A 14761-nucleotide genomic window follows, 5' to 3' on the forward strand; every position below is an offset into this window, starting at 1 on the left:
ATCAAAGATCTCTGCATCATGGTTCCCCGTAATGATCAAGTCATCTACATAGATGACAACAAGCACAACCCCTCTATCACCATGTCTCACATACAACGAGAAATCTGCATTGGCGACATGAAAGCCAATAGTGACGAGATATTCAGAAATCTTGTCAGACCATGCTCTTGGTGCTTGTTTTAAGCCATACAAGGCTTTCTTCAACCTGCAAACATGCTCGGGGTGACTCACATCCTCATAACCAGGTGGCTGCAACATATACACCTCTTCTTGCAAATCCCCATGCAAGAATGCATTTTTTACATCCATCTGATGTAAAGACCATTGCTTTGACGCAGCATTCTTTACATCCATCTGATGTAAAGACCATTGCTTTGACGCAGCCACCACTGCTATCACAACTCTCACTGTTGCCATCTTGGCAACTGGGCTGAAAGTTTCCTCATAATCAATGCCATATGTTTGCACATATCCTTTGGCTACCAATCTAGCCTTGTACCTGTTTATGCTTCCATCTCACTGTTATGTTTTACTTTGTACACCCACTTGCATCCAATGGCTTTCTTGCCTTCAGGCAATTACACTAAGTCCCAAGTTTCATTTCCATATAGTGCATTCATCTCCTCATCCATAGCTTTCTCCCAACACACATTTCCAACAGCCTCATTAATGCATGTGGGCTCTACAACCTGCACAACCTTTGCCATATATGCATAGTGATGTGCCACATAACCATCATAGGTAAATCTCTGCACAAGATTTTTCACTCTCCTAGATCTTCATAGCTTTTCATTCATGGCTTCCATAGCCTTCTTTACACAGGTGTTCTCATAGCTGGGATCCCAAGCTCCTCATCAAGGCTCATATCTGAGCCACTAGACTCTCCATCAACATGAGAATGCCCTGCAGAAATGTCAGGCATACCAAGGGGCTCAACCACTTTCTCTTTTCCTTTACGTGATGTACTAATCACATTTGCAGGACTGGTATTATGACGTAGCCTGCCACTCCATGATCTATCAATAGACTCACTAGATGAGGACTCTCCTGGTCCACTCAAAGACTGTGATTGCTGAGCTGCATTCTGTGCAACCACACTTCCACTCACATCAGCCCCAATAGCTTCTTTTTCAGCAGCATACCAGCTGCTGATCTCATCAAAGACAACATCCCTGCTTACCCTCAACTCACGTGTAGCAGGGTTATAACACCTGTATCCCTTTTGCTCAAGGGAATATCCAATAAACACACATTTTTCAGCTTTCGGATCCAGCTTAGTTCTCAGCTCATGTGGCACATGCACATATGCAATGCATCCAAAGACTTTTAGATGAGACAAATCTGGTTTTCTGCCAGTAAACCTCTCCTCTGGAGTTACATCATGTATGGCTGCGGTTGGAGTCCTGTTCATGATGTATACTGTTGTAGAAACAGCCTCAGCCCAATAGCTATGCGACATATTTTTCTCTTCTATCAATGCTCGCACAATCTCAGCAGCAATGTGCCTGTTTTTCTGCTCAGCAACTCCATTTTGTTGCGGAGTGTATCTGCATGTAAACTGTCTCCGAATACCATTCTTCTTCAAAAATTCAGAGAACTCATTGGAGAAGTACTCTCCCCCTCCATCTGACCTTAGGCACTTTACATATTTCCCTGTTTGTTTTTCAACCAAAACTCTGAAATTCTTGAAGTGAGTGAACACCTCACTCTTCTCCTTCATGAAATATACCCACACTTTCCTTGTGTGGTCATCAATGAATGTCACTTGTTTGTTTTCCAAATTAGCATGCTTCACATATTCTTTGCATACCTTCCACTTTAAATTTTGGCAGCCCTGTCACAATTCCTTTTGTCTGCATAGACTTCATTCTCTGCACATTCACATGTCCAATTCTTTTATGCCATATGTCTGTGTTTGCAACAATTCCTAAACCATTTGCAAACATCACAGCACTCATTTCAGGCATGTCTATATTCAACGTAAACATTCTGCCCACTCTGTTGCCTTTTGCAACCAACTTGCACTTGTCTTTAAAGTCTTCAACATAACAACCACCAGGGTTAAATCGGACCTGCAAACCCTGCTCAATCATCTGGCCAACTGAAACCAGATTCTTTGTTATGTTCGGAATGTGAAGTACATCTGCAAGGTACTTCACTTTGCCATCTTGCATAGACAATGGCACATCTCCAACATGGGCAATTGGATGAGCAGTGTCATCCCCTGTTTCCACAAAACCTGGTCTTTCCGGGTTTTTCATCTCCTTGAACCACTCCCCATGACTTGTCATATGGTTCGAAGCACCTGATTCGACATACCATACATCATCTTTTTTTGCTACATCAATATTTTCAGACATGGCATTCATGACATGCTGCATAACAAACAACCTTTCATTATCCTCATTATTTCTGCTTGAGGATGCATAGTTGTTTTGCTGCACTTTCCCATTTTGCATGTCAGCTTGCTTCTTATAACATTCTGCTTGCACATGTCCAGGCTTACCATAATAATAGCATTCACGTGCATCATTATACTGCCTTTGCCAATTTCCACGGCCTCTTTGACTCCCCTTGCCTCTGAATTGGCCTCTTCCACCTGCGTGTTGTTGTTGTTGTTGTTGTGTATTCTGGGACTATTGTTGTTGCTGCTGTGTTGCTGGCCATAATTCTGATTACCTGTTCGGCCACCTCCTTGACCGCGTCCACGACCTCCTCTACCTCGTCCTCTTCCTGACCTTGTGTAGAAGGCCTGTTGCTCTGAACTGTTTTTGTTTTGTGAAGACTGTTGGTCTTCACCCAAGCTCTTCTCTTCTATAATCAGCATAGACACCAAATCTGTAAAGTTGGAAATGTTTTCCCCAGTTGGAATAGATGTCTTGAACGCCTTGTATTGTGGCCTGAGACCACGTAGACAGACCTCCACCTTATCATCATCATCTACTGACACACCAATAGATGCAAGGGATTTCACAATACCCTTTATCTTCAACGCATAGTCATTCACAGACATGCTCTTTTTCTCCACAGTATGAAGTTCATTCTTCAACTGTATCTTACGTGCCTTGGTATTTGTTTCATAGAGCTTTACCAAGGTGTCCCATGCCTCCTTGGGGGACTTGGCATCCTGAATGTGCCCAATCATGGTGTCCTGTATACTAATGGAGAGCCAGTACATAACTTTCCTGGCTCCTTGGTTCCAGTCTTTAAACTCTTTCACATCTGCAGCAGTCGGATTTATATCCGGTATCTCCGGTGCCTCTTCATGCTCACCTTCTATGTAGTCCCAATAGCCCTTTCCCATCAGGAAATTCGTCAACCTGAACCTCCAAGCATGGAAGTTATTCTTATCAAGCTTCTCAGTCACAATCTGGGTTATGCCATCATTTGACATCTTGCCAGATACACAAATTTACCAGAAACAGCTCTCTGGTTTTTCCTGCACAAACTGTTGTATTTTCTGCAGTGGTACCGTAGTACTCTCTAATGTCACAACCAGTGACTTCAATGTGCATACATACACCCAATGGCAACTGTTGACCTCTTTGCAGCACCCACAGTGTCTACACAGTCAATCTGTCTTCCTGCAATTCTTAAAACAGAGTTCTGCAGAGAATCGATGACTTACGCCTGCTTTCTGAGAAACGGAGGTCCAGACACACCCGAAACACGTTTTCGGTCCAGAAAATGGAGTTTGATAGGACAATATAGTTGCCCTATAGCTTTACTCCCGCGAAGAAAGCTCTGAGATCGTTTGCCGGTGCCTCCCGTAGAGCTCCCGACAAGGGTGTAGTCACCAACACAAATAGGGAAGAGTAGTTGAAGCTCTTATCCTCGTACCGCTTCCTGTGGTTCTCTTGCTTGCAGCTCAGCCCTTAGCACAAACTAGGCTCTGATACCATTAAAAGATGCAGGGGGAAGAGAGCTTGAGCTCTTGCAAGCACACACACACTCACAAAACCCTAATAGAGAACACACAAGGTGAGAGGCTGAAAATCTTCTTCTTCTTCACTCAACACTCAACACACCATATACAAGATAAGAGTACACACAATATGAAAGGTACTCAACCAATACATACACGGGTTCTCTATAGTGTGAACCCAACTAAATGAGCTGGCGCTATAACTATGCCAGTCTCTAGAATGGCTGTCACACAGCCTGTCATCCCACTGGCCACATATCACCCATGATCTCACCAACCATGCCAGTGGTGTAAGTGTGGGGCCTATCCCCCAGGCGGGTCATCAGTGTCCACCGCCTCACTGGATGAGCTCGATATCTCAACAAGCTTGAGAATGAGCTGTACTTTGCTGTCGTCGGTCGATATTCCGTGGTTGGAGAAAATGTGTCCCAAGATCACTTCATGTGTGAAATCCAAAATTGGCATTTAAGAGGATTCAACGAGATACGGTATCATTTGCATCGCTTTAGCACCTTGCGCAAACATGCGAGGTGCTCCTTCCAAGAAGAATTGACACATAGGTCATCCATGAAGGCCTCTAGGAATTTTCAAAGATATTCCTTGTAAGCCATACACATTAAGTGTTGGAAGATTTCGGGGGCATTGGTCAACCCAAAGGGCATGACTCTATATGCATATGTACCCCATTAGCAAAAGCAATTTTGTGTTGGTCCTTGGGATCAATCATAAGCACCACCTGGTTGTATCTTGAGAATCCATCTAGTAAGCTGTAAGCTTCCTTTCCCGTTACTCTTTCTAGCACATGTTTAGTGAACGGTAAAGGATATTGATCCCTTTTGGTAGTGGCATTGACCTTTTTGAGGTCAACGCACACCTTGACTTTTCCATTTTTCTTGGACACTATCATGATCGGTGATACCCACTCCGTATGTTCAATTTCATAGATGAATCCGGCATTGATGTCTTTCAATCTCCTTGCGGACCATCTTGGAATATTTAGGGTTCATTGGGTAAGCTCGTTGTTTGACTGGCTTGGCTCCATCAACCATGGGAATGGTGTGCTGGAACACTTCTTAAGGTTCGCCCTTCATATCCGTGTACTTCCAAGCGAAGCAATCCTAGAATCCAGTCAAGAGAGCAATGAGCTTGGCTTCTTCTTCCTTTAAAAGGTATTTTGTAATGAATAATGGGCCTCAGGTCTTAACTCGGGCTTGCCAAGTTCACTTCCTTAACCTTGGCTAGACCGTCACATGAGGTCCCAGGTTGCCCACTATTAGACCTTTAAGCCAAATCATATTGAACAAAGCGATCGGCCATTTAAAAGGTCTTAAAGTGCTTGGGCACATGTTGTGTTTCTTCACCTTTAGCACTTTCCTCGTCAATTAACCTTTTTTCTTCTTTTTCTACGGAGTGCTAACTTTTTGTTGCGTGCCTTGCGTGTAGAGTGGCAAAGCTTTTCAGGGGGATTGGTTCTAGTTGAATGGGTTCAACTGGCTGTGGGATAGTAGTTTGGACCAAAAGAGAGCTGTTTACAAAATCTTTTTGCCACATTTCATTGAAATGCGCATGTGCTTCCATGGCACCCACATATTTCAACTAATGGGTTTCAGAGTTATCTGGGAAGATGTACCGCTCTGACCCAAGGAATCCTTTGGGTCTGTGAGTTTTATGGGAGCGTGTACTTGCTAATGGCTTAGCTTGAACAAGCTCTTGCGTGGATATATTAGGAAGATATGTTGAATTAAGCATATATCATGATGTAAGCTCTTTCCCATCTATCGTGGCAAATCTTGTACTAGTTTTTCTAGGCAAGATGTCCAGGGTAGTGAGGATATGCATCCAGTTCTCAGAGTTTTCTAAATCTGGAAGTGGTGCGCAATCCTCACTCTTCTTTTCCTCTTCTAGGGTTTTATGGCATGTCTAGCATAGATGGACTTCAGTAGTTCATGTAGTAGTTGTGACTGAGTCCTCTGCAAATGGTGTGCCACTCATGGGGTGTACTTTCCACATGCGTAGATTGATCTTGAAGGTAAGATCTTTTCTCTAAATGTAGATGTGGTCAGTATCGCAATCATGGATCTTGTTGGACTCTCGCATAAAGGGTCTGCCAAGGATGCAGTCATATGAAACTGGTTGATGTCCAAAATTCATCAAAATGTGGCAGTAGGTGGTTCCTTGAATCTTAATTTTAAGATCCCTTTGTAGACCAATGGGTCTAGCGGTGGCTCCATCAACGAGTTTAACTAACAATCAGGTGTTATCCAAGGTAGGTGCTCCCCATTTTTCCTAGCATTTTTTGGTCACAATGCTCACTCTGGCTCCTCCATCCAAGATTGCAGTAACTTGATGGCCGTCGAAAGTTATCGAGACAAGGCCATCAATTTTAAATTATTATTCGAGCTTATTCACTCAAACAGTAGGAGTCCCTTTTACCTGAAGAGGTATGTTGAATTATTCTTCCTCAGATTCGTCAGATTATTCTTAAGAGGTATGTTGAATTATTCTTCCTCAGATTCATCAGAGCTATCGGGCTCCATGGTTTGGTGCATGCTTGCCCCCTGAGACGTCCCTCCATCCAGTCTTTTAGGTCATTCCATAGGCTTAGGCTACCTTGGAGCAAGGTGCCGATAGGGATTTGGACCTAAGAAGAGAGAAAAGAAGAGAGACCTATAATGTCTCTTGGAACAGAGGCTATCCTTTGAGGAAGGTCGGGTCTGCTTTGTCTCAAGCTTTTTGAGGTGTATGGGTGGGAACAAGGATTTCTACATTGGTTCCCCTATGATGTTCATCTCCCAGGTCTCTAAGATATTTTGCCACCCTGTCTTTCTATTGGTGGGGGGTAGCTTCTTCTTCTGTTAACTCTTGTGGGAGTGGTTGGTTTGGAAGCTCGCAAGGATAAACTTAAGCATCATGCGGAGGTCTCTGGTTTGAGATAGACGGGCATGGTTCAAGGTAGGCAGTAGGAGGATTAGCTTCCAATTGAGCTTGGCACTCACAAACTAACTCTTGGGTGGCTAGGAGCCTTTCTTTTTCCTCAATAGGATTTGGATATTCCATAAGCTTTTTGGGTAGTTGATGGGTGTCAATGGGTTCTTGGGCACGGGTGAGGGCACATAGCATATCTTCTTTCTTACATGAAGAAGTCAAAGGATGAGTTGTTGGTGTCAGAGTCAGAATGTCAGAGTCAGAACTGCTTTTGATAATCACTCGGCTTTCTCCCTTTCCAACCTTGGTGGCTTTCTTTCGTGAGAGCGCCAAGTTACTCGGGCTTGTTTAGGGGCTCTTGCTTGGTCCTAGTTTTGAGAAGTTGATACCCCTGCTGTAGCATGTGCTGTGGCCCTTTGCCTGTTCTGTAGCTTGGTTATTGCGTTGAGGGGGACTGCTTGAATGAAACCATTTCTAACACTTATCAGGTTAAGGATGGTGCTAGGATTAACTTCATGAGTCTTTCTTGCTATTCCTGGTCTTAGCGGGTACTCTTTGTACATATGATTGATACCAAATCCAACGCATAGTGGAGTCGCAGGAGAACCTGCAGGGGCACTCACCGTTCTATTCCTTTGGGACACTCAGCCACTCGATGAGGTCCACCATAATCATAACATTGTGTTGGCGGCATAGCTTGAGCTAAAGCAGCCTTGTGATGGTAACAATTAGAGATCTCATGATTTTTCCACTTTACACAGTAGGTATAATAGAGATTTGGGCAGGGTCTCAGATGAGGACATTGGGTGCCAATATGGTTTTCTCGACAGGTCGGGAACCATATGAGTTCCCTTCTAGGATAAAGATGTGGATGGCCCCCTCGATCCCAGCCTTGGTTGATTGTCCATTGCTGGGTCATTTGTTGCATTAGGGCGGCGGCCAGCTGCTCCACACTTTGTCTCCTTACCCTTTTCATTTTTTGCTGGTGGTCTTGAAGGAGGCTTCTGATGTGCCTTTGTGGAGTTGTTGAGAACATGTTCCCTTGAATCTATCCTCAAACTTCAGAGCACTCCTGTAGCATTGTTCAAAAGAGGTGTGGCCCAAGGCAAATAAGGAGTTGTGTAGTGGGATATCTTCAAGTCCCTCTAGAAATCTTCCATAATTAGTCACTCATTAAAGAAATTGTCTGCAGTACTACGTGAGTGGAGATATCTAACTCTGCTTATGTAATCTCTGATGGTTTTGCCCTCATTTTGTTTGACATTCTTGAGTTGTTCTCAAGAGGGCTCCATCGGGTACCTTGACGAAAACACCCCACATTGAAAGCTCCTTTTAGAGCCTCGAAGGAACCTTTATCTTCCGCTTTCAGAGATCTAAACCATTGGCCAGCTTTGCTATCCAAGGTAAGGCCAAAGGCTCTTATCTTAGTCTGATCATCTATATGGCCAAATGCTTCATAGATCTGATTAAACATCTCTAGTAGGTGAGTAATGGGGTCACCTATTCTATCGAACTTCATGATTAAACATCTCTAGTAGGTGAGTAATGGGGTCACCTATTCCATCGAACTTCGTGATCAGCTTCAAGATGTCTGTTGGTTTGGTTTGTTCCTACCTAGGTTGAACTGGTGCAAGGGGAGTAATGCCAATGGCTACCCCCTCCCTATTTCCATGGCAATCCTTAACATTTCAGGTGTCAACCCTGTCGTGGTGGGAGTAGGTGGGGAATAGGTTGTGGAGGAGCGAAACCAGGTGAATAGTAGACCAGAAGGGGTCATTTTCCTCTGGGAGGACCAGGTTGTGGCCCACATGGTCCCATTTGGTACAAGAAGGAAACGGATGTTTGGAATGAGATTGCAAAATGGAACAGGTGTTCGCTTTGGGGTAGGAAGGAATGGGGTAGGAAGGAATGGGCGTTTGGGATGAAACGAATTGGAACGGGCGTGGCAAGCTGATGCTACGGGCATTCTCTTCAAGATTGGCACAAGCGTTTGCTCTCAAAGAGGAGAAGTATCGGACGTGCAAGTTTATGGACTACATGGAATGGACGTGGTAGGCTGCAAAAGGAAACTCAAATGAGCATTTGCTCCAGGATGAGGAGTAAACGGGAGTGGAAATACTTGGAAACGGACATGCGAGTCGGAGCGTACGACCGTGGCACTATCACACAGGGAATTTTCAAATCTGACTGGCTTACAGGTCTGACTGCCACTTTGACAGTACACAATTCTCCTAGTTTAAATGCACTTCAATGCACATGAGGCCCAATTAAATGCACTTCAATGCACATGAAGCCCTTTTAAATGCAATTAAACTAATTTTAATGCTCTTGCCAAATTTAGGTAGCAAATCTACTAGATTTGGGTTGCATGCAGCAGAAGGAACATGCATGCCAGAGTTGGAATGGGCATTCCATAAACTTGCGCGATGGACGTTCGCTTCTCAGAGAAGCCTAGTAGAATGCAATTTTTCATGGGAACTTCTCTAATCAGCAGAGCCGATTCAGGCACCTTCCCAAGGCTTTTTGATGTTTTGTTTTTACAAGGAGCTAGAGCTAGTCTCTAGCTACTTATTGATACTACCCACAATGCATCGTTTTTAAGCTAATGGATTGAGATTAATTGAATGATTAAATAAAAATGCAAACATGAATAACCAACACAAAAATTAAAAATTGCTTGACTGTTGAGGACAAATAGGGGCACTTACTTGCTTCTCCCCGCTCTCGATGAAGACTCGAATGCTCCGCTGCTACTCAATCAACGATCCAAACTGCGAGTAATCGCCAACAAAACACAAAACAAACAATGTTAATCAACCCACCAATGGATTTCACTCTAATTGGTTTAAATAAAGCTCTAGCTAATGAATCAAGTAGAGGACCCTAAGCCAAATGTCACTCTCCGACAATGGTGCTGCCAAAGATGTTAATGGAACATACTACCTCACAAGCACAAGAGAGAGGAAGAAGAAGAAAGTGCATGCAAAGGTCAAATTCGATGATTAGCACTTGGCCACCCTATAAGGGTTAACTCCTCGATGTGATGCTATTGGGGAATCACTCTACACTCTCTTTGTGTCACCCAAAGAGAGATCCAAGCAATCTAGGTAGGAGAAAGAGGGAAGGAGCTATGGACAGCTCAACCTCTAACTCATGCCAAACGTATGCAAACAAGACAAGGTGGAGAGAAATGAGAAGGGAGTGAAGGAGAGAAGGGAGAGCAACACCATTCCTATTCACATACACCAATAATCACAAGCAAGCCACCATAAGCTCGAGAGAGAGAGAGGGAGAGAAGGCAAGACCATTGAGACAAATGGGATTGTACCTTTTCATATCTCATAAAATGTCTTATATACATGAACTCATATTAACAATGTTCGGCTGCCCAATTATAAATGGGGGCCCAAAAGCTAGCTCTATGTACATCAATTCCTTATGACTGGCATTACACAAGCTGTAAGCTCGGTCATCCCATGTCTCATTTACAATTAGTGCTTAGTGTGGTTACAAAAGATAAATTACAAAGGAGGTATAGTAGCCGCGTCGTGGAAGGTCATCTTAACTAGAGTGGTTAACAGCGCCAAACAAGCTGATTCGCTGCCATGCCTAGCAATCATGGTGGACGCTGCACCAAGCAAAGCCCACAGTTGATGTTGTTTTGAAAACTTGTGTATCCGGATTGCCTGTGAGTCCGTATCCTCCAATTCATGGCATGTTCTAGGCACCTTTGTCTGGTTCCTCTTTTTTTTGCAATGCCCCCTAAGATGAATTTGAGGGCTAGTCCTGGGCATATGTTGGCTCGTACACCCTTTTTTTGCTGGTCACCACAAGACATGCCCTACACCCGTCCTTTCATAGGCTTGTCAGAATTGCACATCTATGGGCCGCGCCCTCCAGATACTTTGACCTTGCCCTTTCCATTGTGTCCATAGCCATGCTTGCTGCAAAGGCGTGGGGCTTTGTTTGCTCTGGGGTGATGGCATCATCTTTGATGAAGACTGTCTGCTATGGCTCCTTTGGCCTTCTCCTCCTGCCGTGGCTCCATTTCCACCCATAGGGTGGTAAACTTGTAGATTCGGTCAGCACTCCCCTTCCCCTTTTTGCTAGGTGATTCCGTTGTTGGTGGCGAGGGGCTTTAGTAATGCCACTCTTCGAATGAGTTGTTTCCTCCTCACTCGGATCCGCGCGTCATAAGAGCTTGCTACTTCCACGCACTGATCTGGATCCAGGGGAGGGGCTTCTTCCCTGTCTAGGTACTCTTGCTTGTTGAGAGCTACTCTAGCCTTGTCTTTCTACCTTAGGCACTTCTAATTATTTCATGAATTTTGCAATTTGGTCCCAGTTTTGGAAGGTCTCATGGCAATTGCCTACTGAGCTGTCTAGATTAATATTCGCATACATTTTAGAGTAGTCTCCTTCCAGACGCCCATACTATTTTGGTCCATTTTTTCTTGGATTCTTTTTTGCAGGTCCTCCTTTTCCCTTTTTTCCTAGCCTTGGAAGTCTTCTATCATTTTGTCCTTTGTTCAAACTTCCTATGCGTGTGCCTTTCTCATGGCACCTATCTAGTATATTCTTTTCATGATGAGGTTAGTGTTGGATGTTGTCAAGGTGACATTCAGCTCATTGAATATCATATTTCCCCTTTTCCTCTTGTCACCCTTGTAGGTGTAGCTACGCCTTTATTGTTTTTTTGTCTTGTTTCTGTTGCTCTTTGAATTCTTCAAAGACGAGCCCTTCTAGCTCTTCAATCTAGACTTTTAGCATGGCTTCATCATTTTCCTTTTCCTGTAGTTTCTTTGTATGCCCACATGTGTTCTTCTAGCTCTTTATTAGGGATTAGGTCCATTGATGAACCTTTCATAACACAATTTCCTTCCCCTTCCCTTCAAGCTACGCGATTGGTTTCTTTCTGTCTCCCTTCAAGATAGTGAACCTCCTTTTCTTGACTTCTAATTCTTGCAGCTTCTCATTTTCCATTTGCAGCTCTCTTTCTTTGTTGGCACCTCCCCCACTACCGTTAGCCTCCTTGCCCATGTGGCTAGGTGCAGCTGCTTCCAAGGCTTTTATTGGATCTAGGCTTGCTATTTGGGTTGGATTTATATTTGTGGAACCTCCATCCAGATTTCCACCCTACGAATGGTAGGGAACCATCTGTTTGCAAGAAGGTGTGGAAGCTTGAATTACAACTGTCAATTTGTCCAGATACTCTTCCCACACCTTCTTTAAGTCCTCTATTGTTGAGATATCGAGCTCGTCTAGTGAGGCGGTGGCCACTGATGACCCGCCTGGGGGATAGGCCCCACACTTACACCACTGGCATGGTTGGTGAGATCTTGGGTGATATGCGGCCAGTGGGATGATAGGCTGTGTGACAGCCATTCTAGAGACTGGCATAGTTATAGCGCCAGCTCATTTAGTCGGGTTCACACTATAGAGAACCCGTGTATGTATTTGATTGAGTACCTTTCATATTGTGTGTACTCTTATTCTTGTATATGGAGTGTTGAGTGTTGAGTAGAGAAGAAGAAGATTTCAGTCTCTCACCTTGTGTGTTCTCTATTAGGGTTTTGTGAGTGTGTGTATGTGCTTGCAAGAGCTCAAGCTCTCTTCCCCCCTGAATCTTTTCATGGTATCAGAGCCTGGTTCGTGCTAAGGGCTGAGCTGCAAGCAAGAGAACCACAGGAAGCGGTATGAGGGTAAGAGCTGTAACTACTCTTCCCTATTTGTGTTGGTGACTACACCCTTGTCGGGAGCTCTACGGGAGGCACCGGCAACGATCTCTGATTGAGGAGCATTCTTCGTGGGAGTAAAGCTATAGGGCAACTATACCATCCTATCGGATAATATTTACAGGGCCGAAAACCCGTTTTGGGCACGTCTGGACCTCCGTTTTTCAGAAAGCAGGCGATTTCGAGCACTGCGGGTAAGTCATCGATTCTCTGCAGAACTCTGTTTTAAGAACTGCAGGAAGACAGATTGACTGTGCAGACACTGTGGGTGCTACAAAGAGGTCTACAGTTGCCATTGGGTGTATGTATGCACATTGAAGTCACTGGTTGTGACATTTGAGAGTACTACAGTACCGCTGTGCAGAAAATACAGCAGTTTGTGCAGAAAAACCAGAGTGCAGTTTCTAGTAAAATTGTGTGTTTGGCAAGATGTCAAATGATGGGATAACTCAGATTGTGGCTGAGAAGCTTGATAAGAATAACTTCCATGCTTGGAGGTTTAGGTTGACGAATTTCCTGATGGGCAAAGGCTATTGGGACTACATAGAGGGTGAGCATGAAGAGGCACTGGAGATACCGGATATAAATCCGACTGCTCTGCAGATGTGAAAGAGTTTAAAGACTGGAACCAAGGAGCTAGGAAGGTTATGTATTGGCTATCCATTAGTATACAGGACACCATGATTGGGCACATTCAGGATGCCAAGTCCCCCAAGGAGGCGTGGGACACCTTGGTAAAGCTCTATGAAACAAATACCAAGGCACGTAAGATACAGTTGAAGAATGAACTTCATACTGTGGAGAAAAAGAGCATGTCTGTGAATGACTATGCATGGAAGATAAAGGGTATTGTAGAATCTCTTGCATCTATTGGTGTGTCAGTAGATGATGATGACAAGGTGGAAGTCTATCTACGTGGTCTCGGGCCACAATACAAGGCGTTCAAGACGTCCATTCAGACTCAGGAAAACATTCCCAACTTTTCAGATTTGGTGTCTATGCTGATTATCAAAGAGAAGATCACATTCTTTCACATACACATCCACATCCATTTACATCACATTCTTTCACATACACATCCACATCCATTTACATCACATTCTTTCACATACACATCCACATCCGACCTGCAGTAGCAGGTCCAACAGAGTGGGCAGAATGTTTACATTGAATGTAGACATGCCTGAAATGAGTGCTGCGATGTTTGCAAACGGTTCAAGAATTGTTGCAGACACAGACATTTGGCATAAAAGAATTGGACATGTGAATGTGCAGAGATTGAAGTATATGCAGACTAAAGGAATTGTGACAGGGCTGCCAAAATTTAAAGTGGAAGGTATGCAGAAAATATGTGAAGCATGCCAATTTGGAAAAAGCAAACAAAGCATGTGTTTCCACGTAACAGATATGTGAGCAAAAATGCACTAGATGTTGTGCATTCAGATGTATGGGGTCCTACGAAGACCATATCTATGGGAGGCTGTAGGTATTATATGCGACTTTCATTGATGACCACACAAGGAAAGTGTGGGTATATTTCATGAAGGAGAAGAGTGAGGTGTTCACTCACTTTCAGAATTTCAGAGTTTTGGTTGAAAAGCAAACAGGGAAATATGTAAAGTGCCTAAGGTCAGATGGAGGGGGAGAGTACTTCTCCAATGAGTTCTCTGAATTTTTAAAGAAGAATGGTATTCGGAGACAGTTTACATGCAGATACACTCCGCAGCAAAATGGAGTTACTGAGCGGAAAAACAGGCACATTGTTGAGATTGCACGAGCATTGATGGAAGAGAAAAATATGCCGCATAGCTATTGGGTTGAGGCTGTTTCTACAACAGTATACATCATGAACAAGACTCCAATTGCAGCCATGCATGATGTAACTCCAGAGGAGAGGTTTACTGGCAAAAAACCAAATTTGTCTCATCTGAAAGTCTTTGGATGCATTGCATATGTGCATGTGCCAGATGAGCTAAGAACTAAGCTGGATCCGAAAGCTGAAAAATGTGTGTTTATTGGATATTCCCTTGAGCAAAAGGGATACAGGTGTTATAACCCTACTACACGTGAGTTGAGGGTAAGTAGGGATGTTGTCTTTGATGAGATGAGTAGCTGGTATGCTGCTGAAAAAGAAGCTGTTGGGGCTGATGTGAGTGGAAGTGTGGTTGCACAGAAT

This window comes from Cibotium barometz, chromosome 27 (genome assembly GCF_041138505.1).
Source record: "Cibotium barometz isolate CiBa-2024 chromosome 27, ASM4113850v1, whole genome shotgun sequence".
In the NCBI taxonomy this organism is placed as follows: domain Eukaryota; kingdom Viridiplantae; phylum Streptophyta; class Polypodiopsida; order Cyatheales; family Cibotiaceae; genus Cibotium; species Cibotium barometz.